The sequence below is a fragment of the Cimex lectularius genome, unplaced genomic scaffold, assembly GCF_000648675.2.
Source record: "Cimex lectularius strain Harlan isolate CLEC.00 unplaced genomic scaffold, Clec_2.1 scaffold176, whole genome shotgun sequence".
Taxonomy (NCBI): Eukaryota; Metazoa; Arthropoda; class Insecta; order Hemiptera; family Cimicidae; genus Cimex; species Cimex lectularius.
The window spans coordinates 248,893-276,169 of record NW_019392891.1 but is presented as its reverse complement, the minus strand read 5'-3'; the positions used below and the strand labels follow the sequence as shown (position 1 = coordinate 276,169).

The 27,277-nt window shown below is 34.9% G+C and overlaps 1 protein-coding gene across 2 annotated transcripts in view; it reads right to left on the bottom strand.

The window, feature by feature from the left end:
* The window catches only part of LOC106674187 (ras-GEF domain-containing family member 1B-like), a 358,252-nt gene extending 334,522 nt beyond the window's left edge, over positions 1-23,730 (bottom strand). The window contains exon 1 of one of the 2 annotated variants that reach the window (XM_014406767.2): positions 23,498-23,730. The gene's annotated coding sequence lies outside the window, so the exon portion shown is untranslated. Of the gene's footprint in view, positions 1-8,783; positions 8,803-23,497 lie in introns of those variants that run through there. The other variant, XM_024229102.1, reaches the window with a different exon arrangement.
* Positions 23,731-27,277: the final 3,547 nt, after the last annotated feature.

Here is a 27,277-nt window from a genome sequence, read left to right as displayed (position 1 = left end):
GACATTCTTAGGTCATACGTCATACGTACGGAAACGTGGTTAGGACGGTTTCGATCAATTTTCTCTGGCAGTCCTTGATGTTTTGGTAAGTCAGACTGACGCGTTTCGGCTTAATTATCCTATCAGCGAGGATAGGCAAGTTTACAATTTTAGATTTATGATTTTAGACATTTTCGTCTAAACGGTATGCGTTTAATTTCTCAAGCACAATCTGCGTTTTTTTTTTTTTGTTTTTTTTTTTTCTATGTGGCGTTATCGCATTTAATACTGTTTTTATTCAATCTAAGCTGAAAATTAAAACAGCAAACACAAGCGACCGTAAAACCGCTGTCATTAGCCGTAGAATTAGCATAAAGTCTAATTGCGTTTTTATTCAGGCTTCAAAGGTCGAAAGGGCACGGAGACCCGTTTTGTCGTCGTAAACTGAATTTCCTGTCGGGTGCAAATCAAACTTCAAACGGTAATCGTTTGTTCTCGCGAAAAACCGCGCTAAAAGCGTCGTCAGGGCCCTTTTAGAAATGCTAGCAACAGGAAACATTACAGAAACTCGAGAAACGCTTTCACAACGGACCGCAGAGAGGTACGGCTGAAACCTCATTTTAGCCCGACGTTCTAACTTTGACAAAAGGAGGCCCCCGCTTTCAAACTTCGCCGTAGGGTAAACGGTCCCAAGCAATTTTATTTTTTTACCGATGTTACAAATTGAAAAATCATCGCAATATTCTGAGAACTATATTTTCCTTTAAAAAGTCACATATATCTACCTTACACACATAAAACTTAGCTTGTTTGAATTATTTTAAAATTTATGCTGACTCATGAATAACTTCTCATTTAGCTTACTTATTCAACTGAAGGATTCATAATGAAACTATCATATTTAACTTTTCTTCTCTCTTGTACGCATTCATCTATTTATCTTTTACACCACATCATAGATGGGAAGTCAATAAAAACAATGACATTAATATAACCATATAACACTATAACGCTAAATTTTATTAATTGGTAACAGGTTGTTTTTAATATTAGATAGTTTCTTGTTTAGTTTTATGTCATAATAGCTGAAGAGGGGGAGCGGGCAACACCCCGAAATCGAGACTTATAAATAAAATATTCTTTTTATGAAAGTAGGCTTTTGGTTGTCTCCGTCTTTGAAATAAAGTGGGTTAAGATAATAATAATAGAAACCTGTTGAATATAAATAAGAATAACAATATTATCGTTGTTGTTGTTGTTTTTTGTTTTTTTTTACGAGGGTTCGCAACAGCAGAGGTCATAATATCATAATATATTATAAACCCTCAGGGTGCCGGTGTTTTTGAAAAAAACCCATTTGTAAGGATGTCGAGTTCGAATGCAGGCTAGATTCGATCCCGGGACCTTCACCTTACAGCGATGAGCGCCGTGTCAACGACTAAACCTTGTGGCCACCAACGCCCCGTATTATCGTTGTTATATTATAAATAGTATAGTTTTTTTAATTATAATTATTATTATAACGGTGGCTTTAATTTTTACAATATTATTGCCAAGAAAAGCCATAAGAAAACCCCAAAAAGCAAAACAAATAAATAAAATGAGTAATTATATTTGAGTGTGTTGTAGAAGGTTTTTTCCAGTCATAGGCTATGATTTAAGCAATGTCAATAATTTATCTACTCTGAAAAAGGGACAACAAAATAAAAGACAAATTGGCAACTCTATCAACTAATTAAATCCTCTTTGCAAATTGCATACCAATCATGAGATAACGAAAATTAATAATAAATTTCTCACTCTCTCTTTCCCTTTTTCTCTTTTATACTTTCTTTCTCTCTTCCTCTTACTCTCTCTCCCTTTCTCTCTTTCTCCTCCTCCTCTTAATTTTTATCTCTCTTTCATTCTCATTTTTGCTCTCTAATCCAGCAAAATGTAAACCTATGATATTAGGACCCAGTTCACAGTTAAAGGTGTGAAGGAATAATGTAAAAAAATTGTATCGAAGCCACGGAATTCAAATTCTAAAAACATTTTTAGAAATTGAGATTCCAAATAATCTACCTTGCCATAATCAACTTTCCGTAGTTACTAGCAAAATAAATTCAGACATGTATAGTATTAAAAAATTCGAAGCGTTTAAAATTAAAAATCAATTATTCAAGTCTTGGATTATTTTTTACCTTAATTACTGTTTACCTGTCATGTCTGATATTAGTGACTAAGCTACGTGAATTATTGAGGAAATAATTGTCAATAAATGTATACGTTATGTGCTTAACATTGCCTAAGAATCAAGAATAAAAGACAAATATGCTAAGTTAAGAACATAATGAATAAATGACTACTAAGAATACTTTAAATTTAACTATTTTCAATAAGGTAATTAAAATGACTAAACCCATGTATCTATATGAAAAACTAAAAAATTTTAATTCCGAAATGCAAAACAAAAAATACAAGAACACTTTTCTTATAAAAATTTTTGCAATGTTCAATAAAATACCAAAAGAAATTGAACAACTAGAAAAAATAAATACAGTCCAAATAAACATCAAAAATTCAATGTTACGATAAGTGAAATACATGTACTTGTTTTATTTACAATTAGTCTTATTTATCATTTTTTACAGTATTCCCTTAATTTCATTTTAGTGGTATTTTGTTCTCTAATATTTTTTTATATTATAGTTTGCTTGTTTTCTATTATGTTTTTGAACACGTTCCGATTGTAAGTAAAAATGTTAGTTATTATGGTATTATTTAACTTACGTTGGCAAATGGATAATTTTTATTATTATATAAAGAAGATTGTTTAATGAATTTTATATTATAGCGTTTATATGTAAATTACAACCCACGTTAGAATTAAAAGAGGTCCAAGAAGCCAATTTTGCGAGGCAAAATAAAACGCTATCAATCAATCTGTTTTCTCTTTCACTTTCTCGATCTCGTTCTTTCACTTTCGCTTTCTTTTTTCTCCCTCTCTTTTCTCTCTATCTCCCTCTCACTCTCTCTCTCTCTCTCTCTCTCTCTCTCTCTCTCTCTCTCTCTCTCTCTCCTCTTTCTCACTCACTGTCTTTCTTCTCTCTCCTCTTTCTCGCTCTATCTCTTTATTTAATTATTTTTTTCTTTCATTCTCACTTTCTCTCCCTCTCTCTCCCACTCTCTTTCTCTTCTCTCTCTCTCTCTCTCTCACTCTCTCACTCTCTTTCTTCTCTCTCCTCTTGCGCTCACTGTCTTTCTTCTCTCTCCTCTTTTTCGCTCTATCTCTTTATTTATTTCTTTTTTCTTTCATTCTCACTCTCTCTCCCTCTCTCCTACTCTCTTTCTCTTCTCTCTCACTCTCATTCTCCTCTCTCTCACTGCCTCTTTCTTCTCTCTTCTCTCGCTTTCTCTCTCACTCTCTCTCTCTCCCTCTCTCGCTCACTCTCTCTCACTCTCTTTCTTCTCTCTCCTCTTGTTCTCACTGTCTTTCTTCTCTCTCCCCTTTCCCGCTCTATCTCTTTATTTATTCCTTTTTTCTTTCATTCTCACTCTCTCTCACATTCTTTCTCTCTCTCTCTTTCTCCTCTCTCTCTCTTTTCTTCTGTCTCTCACTCTCTCACTCTCTCGCTTTCTCTCTCTCTCTCTCTCTCTCTCTCTCTCTCTCTCTCTCTCTCAAACTGCTTTTCGCCCGGTCGCACAGGGCTAAATTGTAACAAAGACCAGAACACTTTGTAAAATTCCAAACTGCCATAAAAAAAGAACAATTTCGAATAAATTTTCAATTCCATATAAAACCCACACCTGGTCGAACAACATCCTATGGCACAGACAGGCAAAAGACATCGTTACATCTCGTCTAAACTTGCGATAGATCTTTCTATCTATTTGTTCAAACCGAACAAAACCGATCGAAGCAAAAAAAGAAAGATTGCAGTTCTGCTAACGAAAATATACAACTAAATACGCAATTAAAAATATCAGAAGGCCTGTTTAGGTTGGGCCAAGAAGAAGAGGAAACCTCAGTACATATTATTTGTTTTTCTCAATGCTTGACAAGGAAAACGTATTGGCACGTAACTCATGGGCAAAGAAAATATAAAAGAATCTGCGCTATGATCTAATTGCCTACAAAAATTTTATTCAGCTTCTTCACAAGGCGATACTGATTAATACCAATTATGACGCCGTCTTTTGTACCACCCTCCTACCCTATGCTAATTCTCTTCCATCCTCATCAGCCTAACAAACAAAATGACGATGGTTCGTCCTATCGTGCTATAAGAGTCCGATATATCCTCGGTAAAGTACTGACAAGGTCCTAAAGTGCCTCGAAGTAATCCTATGAACAACCAACATTCCTGATCATCAATTTAGCAACCGTAATCTCCCCACAATCCTAGAGTATAAGCAGTTCTGGCCTGAGTGTCTTTTAAGTTATTTCAAACTAATCTAACTTCAGAGACGAATGAGAGATGAACACAGTTAATGTGATCCGCCAATATGAAAAGGTTTACTGGTACTTAAAAAGCTTCTACCGCGCCTCAAAGTAACCAACATTACTATCAATTTGGCTTCTGTAATAACTCAGATTACAATTTACCAAATTATCGCCAACGTGACATCTAGAACGTAAGCACTTCTGCCCTGGATTCTTTCTAAATATCTCTCATGCGATTGATCACGTCTGGCACCAGAGTCTACTTTTGAAACTCATGTTCTTCATTTCCAATAAATTCTATCAAATCCTAAAATCCTACTATTCTTATTATTATAAAACATACCTCAACCTCTTCCTTTCAGGTATTTTCTGATGTTCTTCAAGGGAGCATACTTAGTCAGTTACTTTTTCAGTATGTACATGGTAGACGTTCCTCAACACCCTAACATACTCCCTCCTTATCTTTGCTAACGATTAGCAGTCTTGTCTGCAAACCTCATCCTGTACTAATAATTCAATCATTCACTTGAAGAGGAATACGATAGTGCTAACGATGCGAGTTCCTAAAGTGATACAGGCATATTTGACACTATTTACTCTTTAACACGATTAGTATGATCGATTAGTATGATCCACTAACCTGAGAGATTGAATAAATACACCATAATCGAATCAGTTATCAGGAGTTGACAAACGGTACTTACAAATGAAAGCGCACCCAGAAGGAAATAGTTCGTGAATGTCAGAATGAGGAAATGTACAACACGCTTCGCCTCCACCTTGCATATGGAAATAAGGCGGCTTTTACATTCCAACTTGTCCTGGTTGTAACTCGTATTCAAGGAAAGTTTAGAACCCTGGCAACCGTGGACTTAGCCGCGGCTGAATCATTCCAGAATCCATTTCCCGGAAAATGTTCAATTGATACAGCCCTTTCATTAACTCTCGTTGTCCCAAATTAAAAATAAAAGTGTTATAATAAGCTGATTTAATTCTACAATCAATAAAAACTGGTTTTACAAATATAACAGAAATTCACCTCTGTACTACCCTTGGTTATTTAGACTAGATAGTTTTTAAAACGTAAAATACATGATAAATTCAAAATATTTTAAAACAAAAGTGCGGAATAAATATGTGCGACATATTCATGAATCGTGTCTTTTAAATGGGACTTTATTGGGAATCGAGATTACTTGAAAAATTACTACCTTAAACTTACGACCTTCCAAAGTTCTAAAAAATGTAAGTAAAATTTTACCTTTATAGAAAGCATATGTTTAATTTTTACAACAGATAATCCTAAATTACGTATTAATCTTGATAATTAATAAGTAGTTTTATTTAACTTTGTTATATATGTAAATAATTGATAACTATCAACATAACCACCATTTTTATTGTTATAATACCGTTAATCAACATTTTTATTCACACAGGAGGATTGATATTCACATCCAAGAGAATAATGCGTCATTTCATAAAGAAAAAGTCATGAACAGAACACTGTAAATTATAAAATATTTTCTTTCTCAAGACTTCAAAACTCATAATTCGTGCGTGCTTATTTTATGAATTTTAGCTCGCTACTAAGGCAGCCGAGACTGCTTGTAAAATTGGCACTGGTTAAAAGTGGTTCAAAGAGTTTCAAGAGAAGGAGGAGATTGAAGATGAACCAAGGTCTGGTAGGCCTTATGTATTTCATAACGACGAATTGAGGGAAGCAATAAATATTTCATTCCTCTCAAACGTGTCAGGACCTTACCATTGGGACCAGCGCAAGAGATGAAACCATCTGTTTAGCTCACATCGGCTTGAAAAGCTATGCAATTACTAAAAAATTGACCATTGGTAACACGCTTCAGTGTCTAAATTTACCCCTTTCATTGCTTTTACGGCATCCTATACAGAATACAACAATACCATTGACTGACACCAAATGACTGTCCTATTGGCCTGAAAACCAATTACTCAGCAACAATAGGTGGTGATTTGTGTTTGGTGGAGTACCGCAAGCATTGTCCATCAGAAATCTACTCATGACAACTGCAATGACTCTCTGTTGTTCTGGTCCAGAAACAACTTGCTTGGCAAAGGTGTAATTTTTTACCAGGACAACGAAAGACCTTATACAGCCAACGACGAAAATGAAACTTTGTTGGGAACTTCTATCACGCTCTCGGTACTATCCAGATTCCTCATCTGACTTCCTTAGCAATGGACGACCATATGCGCAATCGAGAATAATTGCCAACAGTCGTTTAGTTTTTAAGTACCGGAAATCTAACTTTAATAAAAGCTGTAGGTTTCAGAAAAACATTTTCTTTATCGTGCCGACGTTTCGATCTTTATTCAGATCATCTTCAGGGCCTGGGATTTACAAACATTGTTTAAATTTAACAAATACATGTAGGAGGTGGAAAAAAGTGAAATTATACAATGCAAGAAATATATTTTTTATATTCAATCAAAGTATTTCTACTCACTCAAAGTGTTTGTTTTCTGCGTACTAGACGATAAAGAAAATCTTTTTCTGAAACCTACATCACACGAGACCGCGTCTCACAATTTCTGAATAATCATCGACTAACGGTCACTAATCACCACACGTTATAGATTCCGATGAAAAGTAAAAAAATATCTCTAAACTAAAATTTACGGTGACAATTATTAAAGTCTTTAACCCCGCACGAATTTTTCTAGTTACCTGGTATAAATTACTTATAAATATTACGTTCAGTAATGCCAGTTTTATTTGTTTATTACACCTCGAAAGTTTTATTTCTATTTATTTTGACATTATGATAACATCAAAAATAAAGTGCAATCCCGTTTGTTCGTAACAAACTGCCAACCCGGAAAGCATAATTTTATTTAAATATATGTTGCATCAATGACTGATGTATTAATTGTTACAATCCAATTATTATTTAAATTATGAAATGGATCACTTGTAAAAATAAACATCAGAAACATACGGTGCATTATTACAAAGGAAATAATACACTTTTTTCTTGCGAATTTCTTTTTCCAGGGTTTCTTTTATATCCATGAACCGTGAGAAAAAGTGTTCTCATTTATTAGCCTCATGGAAATAAAAACATTGTATTTGGGGTTTTTAATCTTTCATGAGAATAATTGGTTAAGCAGTCTTCAAAAGAAGAATGATCAAACATAAAGTTTCCTTTCTAATGCTTTTAATGAAAAAATATAAAAAAGTGGTTTTCCCCTTTCCGGAGGCATGTGTCACAAAGAGTAGGTTTGTAGGAGTTCGTAAAGGGTTTATTTTAGTACGGAGTTTTACCTGCATCCGACACCGGCCCTTTCCCACGAAAATCGGGCACGGAGGTTTGGGATGTTTTCAGAGCGGCCAATGTTGACGAGTTAAAAAATAGTTTTTTTCAATTAATTAAAATTTATGTAAGGTATTGGTTGAGATAAAAAAAGGCAGTGTCACGAGCGGGATTCGAACCCACAACCCTCGGCTAAATGCGCCGCTGCTCTACCACTTGAGCTATCGTGACTTCGATCCACTGGGACACTAACTTCACATCTCAACTCCATCTTTCGAATTTTCCCTCTTTTTTGCCGTTTTTATCTCAACCAATACCTTACATAAAGATTAATTAATTGAAAAAAGTTATTCAGTCAATCGGACCACGAACTGTAATGAATTTAGTAAAAATAGTGTTTTCGTCTTTTTGTGTCAGGGGAAGATATATTTAACATTGAGGTGAATTTTCAAAAAGTGAATTTTTTTATTGGTTTTATAGCCATAAACAATATGACCATTGAGTGACTTGCGTCGAGAACGCCCCACGAAAGGTGGAGCACCCAGCAACCCCAGGCACCCACATGAAAACCAGCTCTTCTCTTCAATTTTTCTTTTAAATAATTAAAAATTGTAAATCAATTTAAATCATTACTTTTGTTAAATAGGACCAACTAAAAAAATATATGGATTTTCTTTAAATATTCTTCCTACGCTGCTTAAAGAGACTGACTCTGACCATGATGCTATTCACACCCTTCCCCAGAAGGGTTTAAACCACAACCTAGAGCACGGGGCTATCACCGGAAATCCCACCAGGGGCTAGCACGCCCCACAGATCAGCCACAAAAACTATCACCCGATTCTTTTAATAGTTTTCGTTATAAATTATTATTCAGAAATCGTGAGATGCGGTCTGGTGTGATGTAGGTTTCAGAAAAACATTTTCTTTATCGTGCCAACGTTTCGATCTTTATTGAGATCATCTTCAGGGCCTGGGATTTACAAACATTGTTTACATTTAATAACTACATTTAGGATGTGGAAAAGTGAATTTATATAATGCAAAATATATTTTTTATATTCAATCAAAGTATTTCTACTCACTCAAAATGTTTGTCTTCTGTGTAATTGTGCCATTCTTGGGTGTCGTGTTGAGAGTGCCAGTGAGATTTTGCTGTTCTATGTTTATATACGTTGGATTTTGAAGGAGTGGGGAAGGAAGTCTACATCACACCAGACCGCATCTCACGATTTCTGAATAATTATCGATTAACGGTCACTAATCACCACACATTTCTATACGTTATAAAGTATGTTGGATTTTACGTGAACATTTAAATTGTAAGTATTTATTCCCTCTGCACATAATATTGCAGTCAAAAAGTATCTCCATAGTTTTTCCTTAGAGCGGGGTTTCCGAAACTGTGGTTAACTAACTGGGATCCCCGGAAAACTTCGAGAAAAATTAATAATTAAAAAATAAACATACGATGAATAAGTAAAATTTAAAAATTAACAATGAGTACTGAAAACAAAAGTTTTATTTATTAATTCGACTTGTATTTTTACACATTTAAGCAAAACAGTAATGCTTATTTTTAAGAAAGTTTTGGATGAGTCTCTTCAAATGATTAATTGTACCAGGGCCCAGCTATTGTAGTCAAGACTTTTCACAATACTATGGGAAACCTTCATAATTCCCTGCTTCTCTACACGAGGCTGTCTCGTGGGAAAGCGCTTTCAAGATTACAGGAATTCGTTCAGAATTAATATCACTGTTGATGGACTACAATGTCAAATTGGCTAATGTTTTCAATGAACCGAAGTGGCAAAGTATACTGTCATATTTATCAAATGTTTTCATAAAAATGAATAATATGTTCTTGCTTTGTAAGAGAAAAGTATATGAACTTTCGATGTTAATGACAAAGTTCGCGCCTTCAAAGGAAAACCAGTTTTGGTTTGAAAACGGTCTGTTGAGAAGAAAGAGGTTGATTGATGTGTGAACACCTACGAAGTTGAAAGACGTCCTTTGAACAGTCGCAACAATGCTGCAGATCTATGAGTTGGTGGCCGAACAGTTTCTACAAGGATAACCAGTCTATCTTCAAGTGAATACAAATGTTTCTAGACATTACTTAAGACTCCACCTTGAAATCTACTTTCGATTCCGATACTTACCCCCCTTTTTGGCTCCGTCTGGATAACAAAAAATTTCAACCGCCCGTTGAAAAAGCAAAACGTTTTCCTTTATTTGAAATTATTATCATTGAAAACATCAAAGCAGCCACCAAACTAAATACCGAAGCTCCCTAAATGCAAAAATATGAATCAAAAATTAAATCCAAAGTGGTTACTCCTAAAAAAATATATAGTTTTTCTAACACTGTCCTTTTGAACCAATTTCGCTACACATTTTTGTTTGAATCTGTCTATAAACTACACCTTTTTCGTCTCGGATATTTCAACTAAATATGTTTTGTTATACCAAGCTCGTCTAGAAGAAAAAACAACAAAACAAAGCTAGAATTAAAAAAACAACGACAATAATTATTGAAAACGACCAAACTTTTAATTTTATTGGGACAATGATGGTCCGTTGATCCATAAAATTTTTAGATTTCATTAATAAAACAGAAGAAGGCAAAACAATTTTTGATCGGTCCAAAAAAGAATTTTAACGTGTGCTTAAAGGAAAGGAAAAACCTGGGAGACATTCAACGCCCTCATTATACGCCATGAGATGGTTGGCAGTGATGCTGTTGGATACGCGTTCAGACTAGTATGGAATCAAATTGACCAAAACTTACGCTAAAATAATTTAGATAATGATTGGAGAACTGGCGTATCTGATTTTGAAAGAGGGCAGGAAAAAGTCTATAAATCCTTTTTTGCCTACTTACGCCCAAATCCATGGTTCCCTGAGACAAAAACTGACAACGAAAATAATTTTTCGGAACAAACCACTACATCTGTGTAGCATACTTGCACACAATAGGCCTTAGAGCTTTTGAAAATTGTGTGACATGTGATGAGCGGAAGAATATTAAACAGAGAATTTTGGATTGCCCGGAGGAAAAGAGAAAATTCCTTTTTCATAGGGAGCACCAGTTAAGGGAGGTTAGGAAGCCACTCAGATGGAAAAGTCTGCTTGCGTATCGATAAGGTATATAAAATGATTTCTGCCTTCTTCCATGGCTGTGATATTTTAATAAATATTTTGATGATGAGAAGCTGTGTCTTTCTTTAAGGTAACCCCTAGGGTCCGATGGCTCTCCAAACGCATTATGCGCTTTGTCCACGGGGAAATGAACTTTTTCATAGTCATATAATTAAGCTTAGTTAATTCACATTCTACTAATACTCTTGTAACAAAGGGAATGGAAACGCCAAAGTAAATGGGAAAACAGAAACGCGCAAAAAGAGAGCTTCCCCGGAGGCAATGATTTGCATCCGACGACAAACTTTTATTTATTATTTTACCGACTCGCACAATTGTTGGATGCCCAAACGCAAAGCAGAAACTAAATATACCAATATTAGTTGAGGTGCCCAAGGTCGTAAAAACTCTATTTAAGTTTAAACCTTCTTGTTCCTTGACCATCACCTTAGAGTGTGTTTTAAAAAGCATCTGTTTATTTTATTCTCCTCATAACTATTCAGAAATCGTGAGATGCGGTCTGGTGTGATGTAGGTTTCAGAAAAACATTTTCTTTATCGTGCCAACGTTTCGATCTTTATTGAGATCATCTTCAGGGCTCAAAGTGTTTGTCTTCTGTATAATTGTGCCATTCTTGCGTAGCTTGTTGAGAGTGCTCCTCATAACTTTCGTGTTTTTTGTCTTTTAAAAAAATATTAATTACAGATATAAATTCCAAAAGCTAGACGGACCTAATACTTTCTCTTCTTATCTTTCAGTGATAATAACCTTAAATAATAAGCGTGTAGATAAAAGTACTAGGTGAAGGTTGGTTGGTCTGCGAGATGTCCTCAGTAGACGATTTTCTGCATTATATTAAAAATGAAAAATGGTAGCAAAATTCGTTTGGCGATAAAGAAAATTAGTAGATCCGTGATTTCCCTTGATCTAATTATAATGACCTCATAACTTTAATGACCGCGGGCGAAGGAAGTAGAGCAAAAGGCAGACAGGTCTGCTGTTAAAGAATGCCGGAGAACATGTAGCTGGTGCTTCTGTTCGCTTCATTGTTTGCTTAGATCTCGACGACGCGTCTGAATTAAGTAAGTTGAGTTCCTGAGTAAATACGCAAGCCCACTGGAAACGTTGAAAGGCGAGATCATTGATAATGTAGTAGCACTACGCTCCCTGTTTTGGAGTGTTTACCACATAACGATGCATATATTCTATAATATATATGCATATATAATATATATATGCATATATAATATATATTCTATAATAACACATAACGGTATTTGTTATACGGGGTGTTCGACTGCTTGTGTTACAAACTTTGCCAGTAAATTCTACATTCAAAATGGAACTAAAAAGTCCTAATAACTACGGTCCGAATCATAGCAGTTTCGTAGTTATTTTTCTTTTTCTGATTATTTAAGATTTCACGACTTTGCTTCTAATAAACAATGATAACTCCAAAGCTAAAAGGTTTTGGGCAAATCTGTTAATACCATTGAAAACTACGTTAAATTTCCAATAAGATGGGATCAATACTAAACTTGTAAACATTCGTGAAATAAGCCAGAACTTAAAAAAATAATTTTTTTCAAAGTTGAAAAACTTACTTTGGTAATTGTAATCGACTATTTCCAAACCTAGAAACCAGCAAATTTCAGCAAATGTACTCCATTTAATATCCTTTTTAGAGGTTCAATTGCTTTTTTAATTACTTTTTTGAAAAAAGATTAAGAAATTGATGAAGAAAAGGAAAAAACCGTGGTTGAAGGATTGATAAGGTAAAAAATAAAAAACTTAAGGAAATTTTGGTTGAATTTATTAAACGTTTTTTCGTTCTCCACCCACCGCAATGTATTTTCGACGCGCTGCCGTCGCATTAAACCCGCAAAACCAGTACATAAGCGTATTCTTCATTGCAAAAATTAGCCATAGTGTTAGCAAGATATCACATAGATAACTAAAAACGTTTTGAATCTTAAAACTCTTTTATTCCGGGAAATAATAATACAATAATCCTTTAATCAAAGTTGCAGTCGTGTTGGTAGGTAAGTAAACTTTCACAGTAAAATTTCAGTTTCGAACCCAAATTTAAAAAAAAAAGTTTAATACATTCATTCAAAATTTTCTTAAGTTATCTTTTTTTTAATTTTGCACCTTACCAATCTGTCATACAGTTTTTTCCTTTCCTCCATCAATTTCATCATCTTTGAAAAAGTAATTAAAACAATAAATTATACCACTAAAAAGGATATAAAATTGAGTACGTTTTCTGAAATTTGCTGGTCTCTAGGTTTGGAAATATCGGGTTGTCCGGAAAATAATGCAGGATTTTAAGTTTTCATTAAAAAAAATCTATATAAAATATTCTGTTTACGTTTACAGGATTACTCATTTGTATGAATGTCAACACTTATTAATCCTCTTCCAAATGATATTGTTTGTTTACCTCTGTAGCATTCCGCTACTTGGAAATAATTCAGTCATCCTTATAATGTCAAAGCGAGAATTTCGTACGATTTTCTTTTACGAGTTTAAACTCGGCCGAAGCGGAGCCCAAACGGCTAGAAACATTAACCAAGTCTGGGGCGAGGGTTGTGTTAATGAGTGCACTGTGCAAAGGTGGTTTAAAAAATTTCGGGAGGGAGATTTCAGCCTTGAAGATGAAGAAGGTCGTGGAAGGCCTTCCTCTCTTAATGATGATGTTCTGCGATCAGTGGTGGAAGAAAACCCCAAAACAACTGTTCGAGAACTTGCAGAGCAACTCAAAGTCAGTAAAACGACCGTCGCTGACCACCTCAAGGCGATTGGAAAAGTGAAAAAACTCGAAAATTGGGTTCCACACTCATTAAACGATCGCCAAAAAATCAGCGCTTTGATGTTTGTGCATCACTTCTTTGTCGAAACAAAAATGACCCATTTCTGGCCAGAATTGTTACATGTGACGAAAAGTGGATTCTCTACGATAACACTAGACGTTCTGGACAGTGGCTCGACAAAGGAGAAGCTCCAAAGCCCCCAACTCATCAAAAAAAGGTAATGGTTACGGTATGGTGGGCTTCATTTGGTTTAATACACTACAGCTTCTTAAATCCTGGCGAAACCATCAATGCTGAATCATACTGTAACCAAATTAATACCATGCATCAGAAATTGGCAGTAATGAAGCCCTCTTTGGTCAATCGGAAAGGGCCCATTTTGTTGCATGACAACGCTCGACCACATGTGTCACGTGTAACGTCACAAAAATTATTGGAGCTTGGCTATGAAACTTTGCCTCACCCACCCTACTCTCCGGACCTCTCGCCTACTGACTACCATTTTTTTAGACACCTGGACCACTACTTACAACACATAATATTCAAAAATCAAACGGAACTGGAAAATGCATTTATTGACTTTATCAATTCTAAAAATTCTGAATTCTACTCAGACGGAATTAATAAGTTACCAACACGTTGGGAGAAATGTATTGAGAGTATGGGAAATTATTTTGATTAAAGAACATTGCTTTAAAGTAACTAGTTTCTTTTTTTTTGTTTAATACCAAAATCCTGCATTATTTTCCGGACAACCCAATAGCAGTAATAGAATCACCTTAGTAAGTTTTTCAACTTTGAAAAAAAATGTATTTTTCAATATTCTCAAATATTTACTATCGGAATGGATTCTCGACGACAAATGAAATGGCCACGGAGAGCTTTAGTGAAGTGTACTTCATTTTAATTCATTAATTTCGTGGTCCGCTTGACCAATTAATACATTACAATTAATTAAGGAGAATCCAATCCGATTACACGACATTTGAAAAATGGCAAAAAGGAGGGAAAACTCATAAGGTGGGGTTGAGATAGGAAGTTGATGTCCGAGTGGATCGAGGTCACGATAGCTCAAGTCGTAGAGCAGCGGCGTATCTAGCCGAAGATCGTGGGTTCGAATCCCGCTCGTGCCATTAACTTTTTTTCATCTCAACTAAAAACCTTAATTAATTTAATGTATTAATTGGTCAAGCGGACCACGAAATTACTGAAATTAAAGTAGTTTTCAATGTTATCAACGGATTTGTCTAAAATCTTTTAGTCTTGAAGTTATCATTGCTTATTTGAAACAAGGTCGTGAAATCTTAAAAAAATCAGAAAAAGTGAAATAACTCCGAAACTATTGAGATTCGGAACATATTTAATTAGGACGTTTTGGTTCTATTTTGAATGTAAAATCTACTGGCAAAGTTTGTAACACGATTAGCCGAACACCCTGTATTGTATTGGAATGGTTAATGTCAGCTTGAATTTCCTCTATACGAATTTTTTTATTTCATGTTAGAATTTAAACATTGGGCAGCATACCACCGTCTTTCAAGCGGAGACTGTCGCTACCGTACGGCCAGAGAAATCGAAAGGATGATTATTCCAGGAAAAGAATAGCCAGATATATAAATTCGGACAGCTAGGAGGCACTAAGAGCCTCAACAGTAGTAACGTCCAATGTTTGGAATTGGAATACAACCCCGTCAGACATTGGGCGAAACCATAAAAAATACTCTCGTTTCATTTCCAGAGCGAACAGAGCAGATGGACAACGAAGAAATCCATCAATTTGCCTATGAAGGTTTTATCAGGACACCTTTCGGCCCTGAACTCTTTTGCGGAATACCATATTACCAAAAACGTAGATCCACCAGACATGGATTAAGTTTAATGCTTGGATTTACTCCAGGACAGAGACTTGCCAAAAATGTTCATTAAAAAGCCATCACAATAAATATCAGCAGAACTAATAAATCTTAGATGAGTTAGGACACTGAAGACTTCAGAGGTTTACTATTCTCAGACTAGGATCAGTAGAAACAACATGTGCAGTGTTATCAGGAGATTTAGGTCGTGATAGCACTGCTGACTTCACACCGCAGACTCCAGTATAGAATTGAAATAAAAAGAACCCTGTGCAGATATTGCCAGGAAGAAGAGATACCTGAACATGTTCTCTGTCGGTGCGAAGGCTTTTGTTGGCTGAGATTACGGCTCCTAGGAGAGGAAAATCCCCCCTAAAAGATACAAACGGAGCCCTAAAAAAAACCTTAAGTTCAACCAAGAGATCTAAATAGATCAGTGTTTGAGGTTATGAAAAAAGCTTTCGGATATCTGGCTCTAGAAAATCCAGGAAAAAACAGCTGGAGCTAATACTAACTCCTCTTTCCTTTTCACTACATATTTATTAAAAATATCACTGGATTAGTTTTTCAACTGTAAAAACATCAATATCGAATATCATTACTGTGCAATCTGCTTTCGTGTATATTTCATCCGACGCTTTGATCCAATAAACCCACAAAACATAAAAAAAACTAATAATATCACTGCTGATATAAAACTGTCTTTCGATCACAACATCACAATCCATTGTTAATGTCAACTCGGGATTAGAGACAACTTAGAGCTGTGGTTGAGAGCTTTCGCCCCGTCAGTACCTTTCAAAGTCGATTAATATAAGAAATAAAGCATTACTGAATTTCCGATATTTGGTAAATACAAAAATCTTTTTAGAAGACACACAAGGGAACAAAGAGCTTTAGAATTTATTTAACCGTCTTATTTACGAAAATTATTCGATATGAAGCAAAATGAACGTAGGTACAGCTAAGCTTTTGATATTGATTTATTTCAATTAACATTTCGATCAAGGATTTATCGAAAAGGTCTAAGTTCTACAATTGGATTGTTACATCCTTGATGATATCGCAACCCGGGCCGTTTGTAAAAATTACGCCTTTGTCTCTGCAAAAATGCTGCCCGGGCCCCGGCGTCGTAAATTCCCAGAGGGATTATTCCGGGGACGGGGCCGAGATGGAATACTTATTGGATTATTTACGAAAATGAGGCTAATCCCCGGATCCGGCCCTTGTAATGCTCCTAACTTCCCAAACCAAGTAATTTTTTTTTCTTCGGAAGTCCTACAACGTCACTCTTTTGTGTTAATAATTTCTTAACACGCTTAAATCAGAAAATATAATTTAAAAATTGCCATTAAAGTACTAAATATACTTAAGTACTTTTTTCCACCTAAGATAGAACTTAATACAAACGAGTAAATATTTACGCAATAAAGACCAAAATTCGCAAAACAAAAACAGCAATTTATGAAAACGTTTTTGTCCAAAATTAACAAGCCAATTAAATTAATAAAAACATAATTGCAATTTGGTCGTTGGTCGCTAGGTTAGTCTGTCAGGCACGTTTAGGCATTTTGCCATCTTCAGTGAGGCAAGTCACCTGGTCCTTTGCTGGCACAGAACTAAACATAAGTTCATCTTATAAGCTTATGATAGACTGGCCTCATTGAAAGGCTCTCGTAGAGACACTGAAGATGGCGGAAAGCCAAAACCCAAGCGATGATAGGAGGAACAAATTGATCGTTAACGACCAAATTTTGAGTTCATCATTCCCTAGGCAACACGGTCAAATCTCATAACTTAAAGCATAAAATATAAAATTCGTTGTGTCCACGTGTAAACAATTTAATTTAATAAATATTACGTAATAAAACGGGCGCCAGGTTCGATATAAAAGATAGTTCGACAAACTTATTAAGAAAAATTAGGTCATATCCAAGTCTCGATTTCCCAAGATGTCGAAAAATGAAACAAGATATGTTTAAAAGTTCAGTACTTTCAATTTGGGACACAAATTGAGGTCATCGAACTATGAAAAAAATTATCATCGAATTAAATCTTCGCGGAAGTTTATTTGTAATTGGTTTTACACCATTTCCAATCAAATACAAAGACTATAACATTAATAATAAAAAGATTTATTTTATGAAAACAAGATTTTAGAAAACATGAAATTCTCTTTATTCTTAGACTGTAAACGGGAAGACTCACACAATCTACGACAATAAACTATAATTGTATTAAACCTTTTAAAATTATTTACATTAATTATTATTCAAAAAATAAGTATTTATGGTAATTTTCCATTTGACTTGATTGATTTCGATTAATGTCAACATATCAAGTGAAATTTCCTGTTCCAGTCTGACGTGTGATGGGCTTGTAGATAGTCTCCTAGATCTGTCTACCTTCTTATAAAAATCTCACCGATTCAACACTGAAGCTAAAAAAATTCGAAACGCAACAGATAAAAAAAATGGGAAAAACGATACCTTAAACTACCGGTCAACATGTAATCCTAATATTTGGCAAAGATTTCCGTGCGAATCTTATCAAAGGTGCAGAAAAATTAACCATTTAAAAAACACCTGTATTAGATTTTATCTCTTTTTCTCAAATAATCTAAAATGAGACAGCCATCTAAAAAACAGAAATGACCTTCCGCCTCGTCTAGTTGAACATAACTAAAATTATGAGTTTACATAAAACATATTAAATTGCTCCAAGTCAATAAAAACAAAAATCGTTTTATTCTTGTTTATCTAGAGCTTTTTTAAAGTTTAGTACGCACTTCTCAAGTAAAAAATCAACTGTTGTGCAACAGACCATTTTAGCTCATTTTGTTTCCTAAAATGTTCCTTGTTATTAATTATTGGCATCAATTTCACCAAAATCTTTTATTTTTCGGAAGGACGATTAATATCTGGAAATTCTTATAGAAAGGAAATTCTGAGGGCGACCGCGACAATACAACTGACTAAGAAATAAGATAATCTTTCTTTTCCCTCTCACTCTCTCTCTCCCTGTCTCTTTGTTTCTCCCTTTCCTTCTCTATCTCTCTGTATCCTTTCCACTCTTTCTATCCCCTCCGCATGTTTGTGTTTCTTTCTGTTTGTCTGTCTTCTACGTCGTTATTCTGTAAGTCTCTCACTCACTCACCCTCACTCTCACTCTCTCTCTCACTCTCTCACTCTCTTTCTTCTCTCTCCTCTTGCGCTCACTGTCTTTCTTCTCTCTCCTCTTTCTCGCTCTATCTCTTTATTTATTTATTTTTTCTTTCATTCTCTCTCTCTCTCTTCTCTTTCTCTCTCTCATTTTCTCTCTCTCACTCTCTCTCTCACTCTCTCTCGCTCACTCTCTCACTGTCTTTCTTCTCTCTCCTCTTGCCCTCACTGTCTTTCTTCTCTCTCCTCTTTCTCGCTCTATCTCTTTATTTATTTATTTTTCTTTCATTCTCTCTCTCTCTTCTCTTCTCTTTCTCTCTCTCATTTTCTCTCTCTCGCTCTCTCTCTCTCTCTCTCTCTCTCTCTCTCTCTCTCTCTGTCTCTCTCTGTCTCTCTCTCTCTCTCTCTCTCTCTTTCCCCCCCTCTTTCCTCCCCCACTCTATCACTCCCACTGTACGTATAGTATTAAGATGTAAAAATACGTATAGTATAGGCCCTGTAATAAGTAAAAATACGGATCAAACTGTCTTTCGGCTTCATCGCACTGGACTGAATAGTAACAAAGGGAGCTGTAATTCTAGCCAGGGAGAGGTCAGCAGCATCATTAGGACTAGAATAATTCTGTAAATTTCTAAATTGTCTTAATAATAACAATATCGTATAAAAATCACACCAGGTGCAACAACACCTAAACCTACTACTGACATGTTTTAACAAGGCCGAAAAAGCTCAGAATCGTTGAAAGTCTGTCTGCTAAGCAGACATTTCCTAATCAATAAGCACATAACAAATTAGTAGTGACAGAAGACAGCCTGTTTAGGATGTGCCAAGTAGAAGAAAACTCAGTACATCTGAAATATAAAAACTCAATCTTCCTCCGAACTCCGCCAATCCTGGAATCCGCTCTCAATTTAAACTTTTCGAAGTGGCACTAAGAAGGGATTACTTTGATATTGTTTTTGTATTTAAATTATTAAACAATCTCATTGATAGTCCTTTTCTCCTCTCTCAGCTACAGCTACACGTCCCTTCGCACAATCTCAAAACTCACAAACTATTTTATATTGAATTCCAAAGCTCTAACTACATGCTCTCTTCTCTTCTACACCGCATGATGGTCAAAAGTAACAACATCTGCAATAGCATTGACTTCTTCAATAGTTCTGTGCAATCTTTGGAAAACCATATTCAACAACCCTACTCTACTTGAAATTTCTTACCAATTTATTTTTCTTTTTTTTTTAATGCTTTTATATTTCATACTGCTAAAAGTTAATTACAATATATTTCATTTTCTGCTGGTTCATGTATATCTTGCACTCTAGTCTTATTATATATCTACAAAGAGCATTATTTTCATTAAATATGTATCTTAATATTGTATTTCAATTGGCTTTCAGCTTTATTTTGTGCCCTTTGCCTTAATTTACTTAATAATTTCGTCTTTTTATGTTTGCTATTGTTCAGATTTTACTCTTTGAATTGTATATTTATCATTCATAATATTACCCGTATGTGCATGGTAATATGCAAAGAATAATCCTTATTCTTTTTGTGTGGGTGTATATATATATATATATTTATATATATATATATATATATATATATATGTATATATTTGTTATTGTAAGATGTCTTTTTATATTGGATTTTGATCCGTAAATAAATAAATAAATATGATATACTCCAGTAACTACTGTGGTTCTCCGAGAGAAAAAAAAATTAAAAAGTTGTCCTTGTTTTATTCAAAGAACCCATCAAATGAGTTATTTTATTGGCGTGTTATATATTTTTATAAATAATTGATTGGGTAATATTGCCAGCGTACGATTTTGTACCGATTAAACTTCCCGTCTAGTCAATTAAGTTAATATTAGTTTGCAAGTCAAAAAAACCATTTTGTCCATTAAAACTTGAAAGGGAGAGGAAGACTGTGTTATTATCTTGGATAATTTGGAAAGGGACTATCATTTCAGAAAGTTTGCCGACAGTTTATGAAACAGCTTTCATTATCGAAACTAATTTATTTTTCAAAATATATAAATATCAGTATTTTTTAAATAAATTTTAATCAGATTTATCGTGAAATTTACCAAAGGTTGAAGGTTTGAAGTTATAATTGAAAAATTTTCTTAATTACATTTCTAAAATGTTCAAAACAGTTTGAACATTATACTACTTGTAGAAGCTTCTACATGGTTTTAATTGCGTTAGCTGTATCCCGAGATGTTTGTTTATCAGTACATATTTGGTAGTTTCAACATGTTTGAAATAAGATGTTAGTTTCAAGTTAGTTCAAATTCTTCTTAATTCTTTTTTTCCTAGGGTTCGCAATAGTACAACGCTCTTAGTGTGTCGGTTTAAAAAAAAGCCCGTTTGTAAGTATGGCGGGTTCGAATGCTTCCAAAAGTTTAACTTCGAAATAAAATATATGTGATTTGTATTGAAACTATTAAAAGATGAAATTGTATGTAATTTACCAGTTCGTGTTTACCCCTCTCTCGCTCTCTCTCTCTCTCTCTCTCTNCTCTCTCTCTCTCTCTCTCTCTCTCTCTCTCTCTCTCTCTCTCTCTCTCTCTCTCTCTCTCTCTCTCTAATTAAAATGATAAATTGATGATTGGTTTAAAAAGTTTGAATAAGATTTCGTTTATCATAAAAATAGTGTTCGGAATTTTTTTAAATAGTGACGTTTCTATCAGTATTAAGTTATACTGGATAGTCAAATAAAAAGTTTTCATTCAAAAGAAATTTGACGAAAAAAAAACACGTGTCTCGTTGTTTTTCCCAAAACGCTCCTGTAAAAAATATAGGGAACAGAATTTAAACTCGCCCTGTATAATTTAAACATTGAAAGACTAAATTATTTCAAAAATTCTCTACTTCATATTACTAAGCATTCTATTGACTAGAAAATTTTACACAAACTCATATTATAAGCATTCGAATTGTATGCTTGGTAAGATCGGTGCATTTTTCGGAGGAGTGTAGTTCATCAATCCCCCCACCTAAAAAGTCTTAGGAAAATCAACGCTTTAAGCGAAGGGGAAAATTTTATTATTATTGATACAGAGGTTTTTGTAACATAAGGGTCCGAGATTCATAGGACCTGATTTCGAACTCAACGTACTTACAACAGCTTTTGTTTGTTTGTGTGTGTGTGTGTGTTTTAAACACCAGCACACTGGGGGTTAATATGACCAACTCTATGATAAACTACGATAAGAAAAAAAATGTGAATTCATATGAGAGTTTACAAAATGTATAAAACTTAGAGATAGAAAATACCCACCCTACAAAACTAATTATCTACATTAAAAAGCCATATTAATCTTGAAAACCATGGAAGGCCACGTTAAATATTCATATACCTAATATGAAGGTCAAAAGCGAAATAACACTAGAAAATCATACCTTGGACTCTTCCTCAAGTGACGCAAGCCAAATTAAACAGCATGTACTCGAGAAGTAAATAGGGTTCAAACCAGGATCAAAGAGAAACGCCTGGACTGATTCTGATGTACACAGGACATTAAGTACCAAAGTGTCCCAGTCGCAAGAAGGCAAATCAGGCACGACTTCACAAGTAGAAAGCGAGATAAATACCCAAGTTTCTCATAAGAGAAATTACCGTGCAACTTAAGTACCTAAAAAAAGTTTGACCATGGAGGACTTAATTCAATCGTGTAGGATCTATGACTTATGCGGTCTTTGAAACAGAAAAGATTGTTTTTTCCTTCTAGAAATGGAAAAATCATTAAACATCCGATAGTTTGTTAATATATTAAACACAAAAATATTTTTAATCTACAGAGTCAGCAAATTAAACACCCATTAGAATAATAATAACCTATACTTCGGAACATTGCAACATAGCTAAATAAATATTTCTTGGTTCAGAAAGTCTTTTGCCCTTACAACCCACTGTCTACAATTATTTTATTTTAAGGATTACAGTTCTGTTTTTTACAAATGGGAAAAATTTGCCCAAATCTTGAATTTGTCAGTATGATTATAGTCAGATGAAACATCACGATTTTGGGGAGTAATGAATATTACTCCTTGGACTATTTGGTCTTAAAAAAAACCACCCCCACCGCCAAAAAAAAGGAAAACTGATTTTTTTAAGAATATTTTTTAGCCTCAAAGAGGAATGATGTAGAACAATTGACAAGCCTGTCGAGGCTCCGTGATAACCGTGACATCTTCAAGAAGGGCCGTTTAATATTCCGTCACAATGATCATTTCATGTCGTACGTTATGAAACAAAATCATCACAAACGAGATATCCCACTATAAACGTACATCTGTTAGACTTAATCTGTCATTATCCAAATTGAATGTGACGTTGGTTGTTTAAGTCTCCGGGCAAAATTTGGCGTTCCTGTTATCCAAAAATATGTAAAATTACGTAAATGAAAATATTGAAAAAGGATTCTTCTAATCGTGCACGAGGGTCCGTCCAGTCTCGCGAAAATTACTTTAATTGAGAATAAACTTTCAATAGGTGTTGATTCATACACTTTTCATAACATTTATATTTCCCAATTAATATAAACAATTCATAAAAGCTTGCATGTATTTTTGTTCAATAATTTGGTTGAATTTATAGATAGAAGATAGAACAAAAAATTATTGGTAATGATTACAATTCTATTTATTAAATATGTTGTAAAATTATAGTCAAAAGTAATTTATTTATTCCACCAGCAAACATTACATAAGAAAATTTTTTCGTTTTTCTTTTAGTTTAAAACGACAGAATTTTTTTTTTTTCAGGTATAGGTAAAAACAAGGTTTTCCACCCCATACTTTATATTTCATTTTTACTTACTATATATATTATAACTGCCACAAAATTTCCTGAATGCACGCGCGCCCCCCAGTATAAATCACAGCACTTCAAAAAAATTTCCCGCACATCCAGATAGATTTTTTCAAAAGAATCCAACGAAGAACCAAAAAACATCCAACTTCCAAATCCGACAAACGACGAACACGAATCACAGGTGACGCGTTCGGGCTTTTGATCCGAATCCGCGCGAAGCCCGTGACCCGAACACGCGAAGTTCACCGAAGGGACTGAAGCGCGAGAGGTGAAGCCCTTCTGACAGGGTCGCCACCCCCGGTTGAAATATCCCCGCCCTTCACCCCCCAAAATGTGTCGTCCGGAGGGATCAGACGGCCGTCTCCGCTTTGACCGGCTAACAATCGACACTTATAGTTTATTTTTAACTGAAATCTGATTCCACAAAGTAACAATGCAATATTTGTATATAAAAAAAAAATCAGGGATAAGACGAAATTGAAAGAAAGAAAAACAATCAGCTCCTTCATCAAGCTTTCAAAAATTTACCCCTTTAATCAAGAAGAGGTTGAAACTATTTCCAATCATTCAGACGATTCACGATTAAATAAAATACACGAGAATAAACAAAATCAGAAAATTATTTTAATATCAGATTCATTTGCGACGATTTTTCCTTGAATAAAGTTCGGAAGATTTTCTCCTGTGTACTGCAGGATGGTAGTAGAAATTACCAGTAATTTGGTCGATGCCGAGTGTTGGTCTGCGAGTAAGTGAGCTCATGCTGAACCGGCATTGGGTCAGTTTTTGGTCTGTCTTCATTCGCGGGTTTGTTGTTTCAAACGCGCATTGCGCCATCTTCAGTGAGGAACTGTCAGTAAGACTGGAGCACTGAAGATTGAGCAATGCCGAAACGGGCTTGATTAGTTCAGCAAACCCGCGAGTGAAAACAGACCCAATAAGTGACCCAATGACGGTTCAGCATCTGTTATTTGTCATTTACGATCATTTATGTCCCCGTATTGTCTGCCAGATACGCATCATCATTTCGCCATCTTCAGTGTATCTGTGTTTTATCAGATCGTTTTATAAGATCGTTAGTGAGTGTGTCTTCGGCGTTATCACCCCAACCCCCACGATCTTATAAAAAACTTGATTTTTGAGAAATCAGGCTCAATGAGTATGACCAAGGCCGAACCGCGTTTGACAGACAACTTCCGAAAATAGGCAGACAAAATTTACCAAAAATTGTTCAAACTCAGACAAACAGGTAGCCTAAAAGGGACATACCAGGAAAGTAGATGTACTTCATAACCAAATTTCTTCTGTTCGAAAAGTTCAGCCTTGGGTATAGTCAAGACACAAGAATAACCTATCACATTCACCAGTGTCGTATCTTTTTTCTAATAAAATTTTGATGCATTTGGTTAGTTTCTTGCTAGTACATAGTGTTGATTGATTCCACCTCGATATAAAATATATGAACCCAACCACAGACTGCCACATCTCGACAACACGACAGTAGGCTCTTAAAAATAAACGAAACGGTTTTCAAAAGCTCTGTGGTCCGTGCATGAGCTGAATGAACTTTGCCAGCTAAACATAAAGAGATTTGATTAAGTCCGATAGACGGTCCAAAAAATAGCCATGGGCGCCTAATATCATGTAGCTAGAGATCGATGAACGTCGGTTCATTCAGCTCGTGCACAATAAATATATCGATCTTTTTAACCGTTTCGATTAATTTTATGTGCCTAGAAACTCTCAAGATATCGAAATGTGCTGCAAAGTAACTCTCAGTAGAAGGATGGCTTTGACTACATATATAGAACTAGTAGGCATGACACCCGATATGCGAACTGAACATTACCACAGCAGCGAGTTTCTAAACTCCTCTTTTTCATTATGCTATTGTGGTAAATATATTTTGAAATTGGATGTAATCATTGCCATGAATGCGCAGTGTGATATGAACGATAGCTGGACATTAAGTATCCCATAAACAAAATTGGAAAAGGTGACTTCTTTGTGATGTACAATCTGGTATACTCCAATCACCCTACTAAAGCGAAAGTATGTATACTAGCAAATAATAGTTATAATTAATTTATTAAAATTAAATGTTTATTTAAACCGGCGTCAAAAACAGTGTAAGTTTGAAAAATTTAGCAGTGGAGAATTAACGCCATTGAACTGGAATGTTTGGTGCTATAGCATAATAGAATAAATTTCGACCAAAGACTTGCCTACTTTCCAGTGTTCGGGGTGTCAAGAAATAGACCATTAATCCCAATTTACTAAAGAGAACAGCAGATAGATCTCGCATGTCCTAAAAACGCATACATATTTCTTAAGCAAGGCGCATATTAAGACGTTTTGACACGAAGCGAAAAAGCGCCATGACGTCACCGCGCTACACGTTCTGATGCGATAAGTCGAAATTTATCGGTGACGGCCAAATTAAATGAAGTTCTGACTGCCAGAACTTCTGCAGCTTGACAAAATCTACAGTAATCAAAAAACGTTCGAATTTGGCCTCGCCTTTCTTATACCCTGACATTGCGGCACGTGACTCTGGTGCATTCAGTGTCAACTTTTTAAAATTCACTTTGGAAACTGCGATGTTGTGAGAATCAAAATGTTTTTAGTGTTTGTTTTGACAACCCAGAAAGTCTGAAATAGTCAACTATCATAAATGCTTCCTAAAAAAAATTGAAAACGGGGGAGGGGGATATCATTTTATACCGATATTATGGAGAGAAATTTATCCAAGTATATTACATAAATGTTAATAATTAATGATGCAATTATATTATATAACTATACAAATTTTGTTAAATTTTATATCTCTTTAATTTTAATGGCATTAAATGTACCTCTGATGTTTTTCCTCAACTAGTAAGCCTAGGGGCTTTACTAGCCTAGGCTCGGATTCCTGTAAAATAATTTCTACCGTTTGTAATACCCATTGTTTATTCAAATCTGTGAAAGGGTTATTATATTATTTTAATAAACATACCTCGTACTGTACATTGTATTTTCATTGTATCAACCTAGTTTAACACCTGGTTTACAGTGGTCCGGGATATTTCCACCAAAATACAGCAAAATGATATAACTTCGAATGATAATTGGCCACATTGAATTCATTTCTGAGTTCCTGAAGCCTGTTTAGAATTAAAAAATACTCCGACAATATTTATAAAATAGCCTGCTGTCCAAATAACGTTTTAGTTTTTTATACTGTCTGCCTACGTCAATTTTCAGACTAGATGTCTTGGTATCGCATTTATTTTTTTTGCTTTGTATGGATCTTCTATGAAAAATGCCATGCATCTAGCAACACTTTTTATGATCTTATTTTGTGTGTTCTATCTACAAGTGCCTTCAAAGGTCCTCTATTGAGTTCGCATCTGGGAGTTTTTAGTTGGCGAGGTGCAATGCATAGCAACCATTCTTCAGTTTTTCTGGCCATAGGTTTGAAGCCATTATCATGGTGAAATAAATACTAGTCCCACTTAAATGTTCACGCAACACATTTATGTATACATCGACAGTCACAATGTCAATTAAAGCTAAATTACGCACAACACTTGCAGCTATGGAGTTCTACAACGATCCCACTGCTGTGCTTCACTATTTGCCTAACTGGTTACAAAACTAATAAATTTTGATTCATCCGTAAAAATTACTTAATTACAAAATTCTTCCGACTGGTTTATGTACTTTTGGCCAAATTCAAACATTTTTTCTATTGGCTTTTGAAATAAACGGTTTCTTTGCAGGAGCTTTAAAAATCTTTTTCAT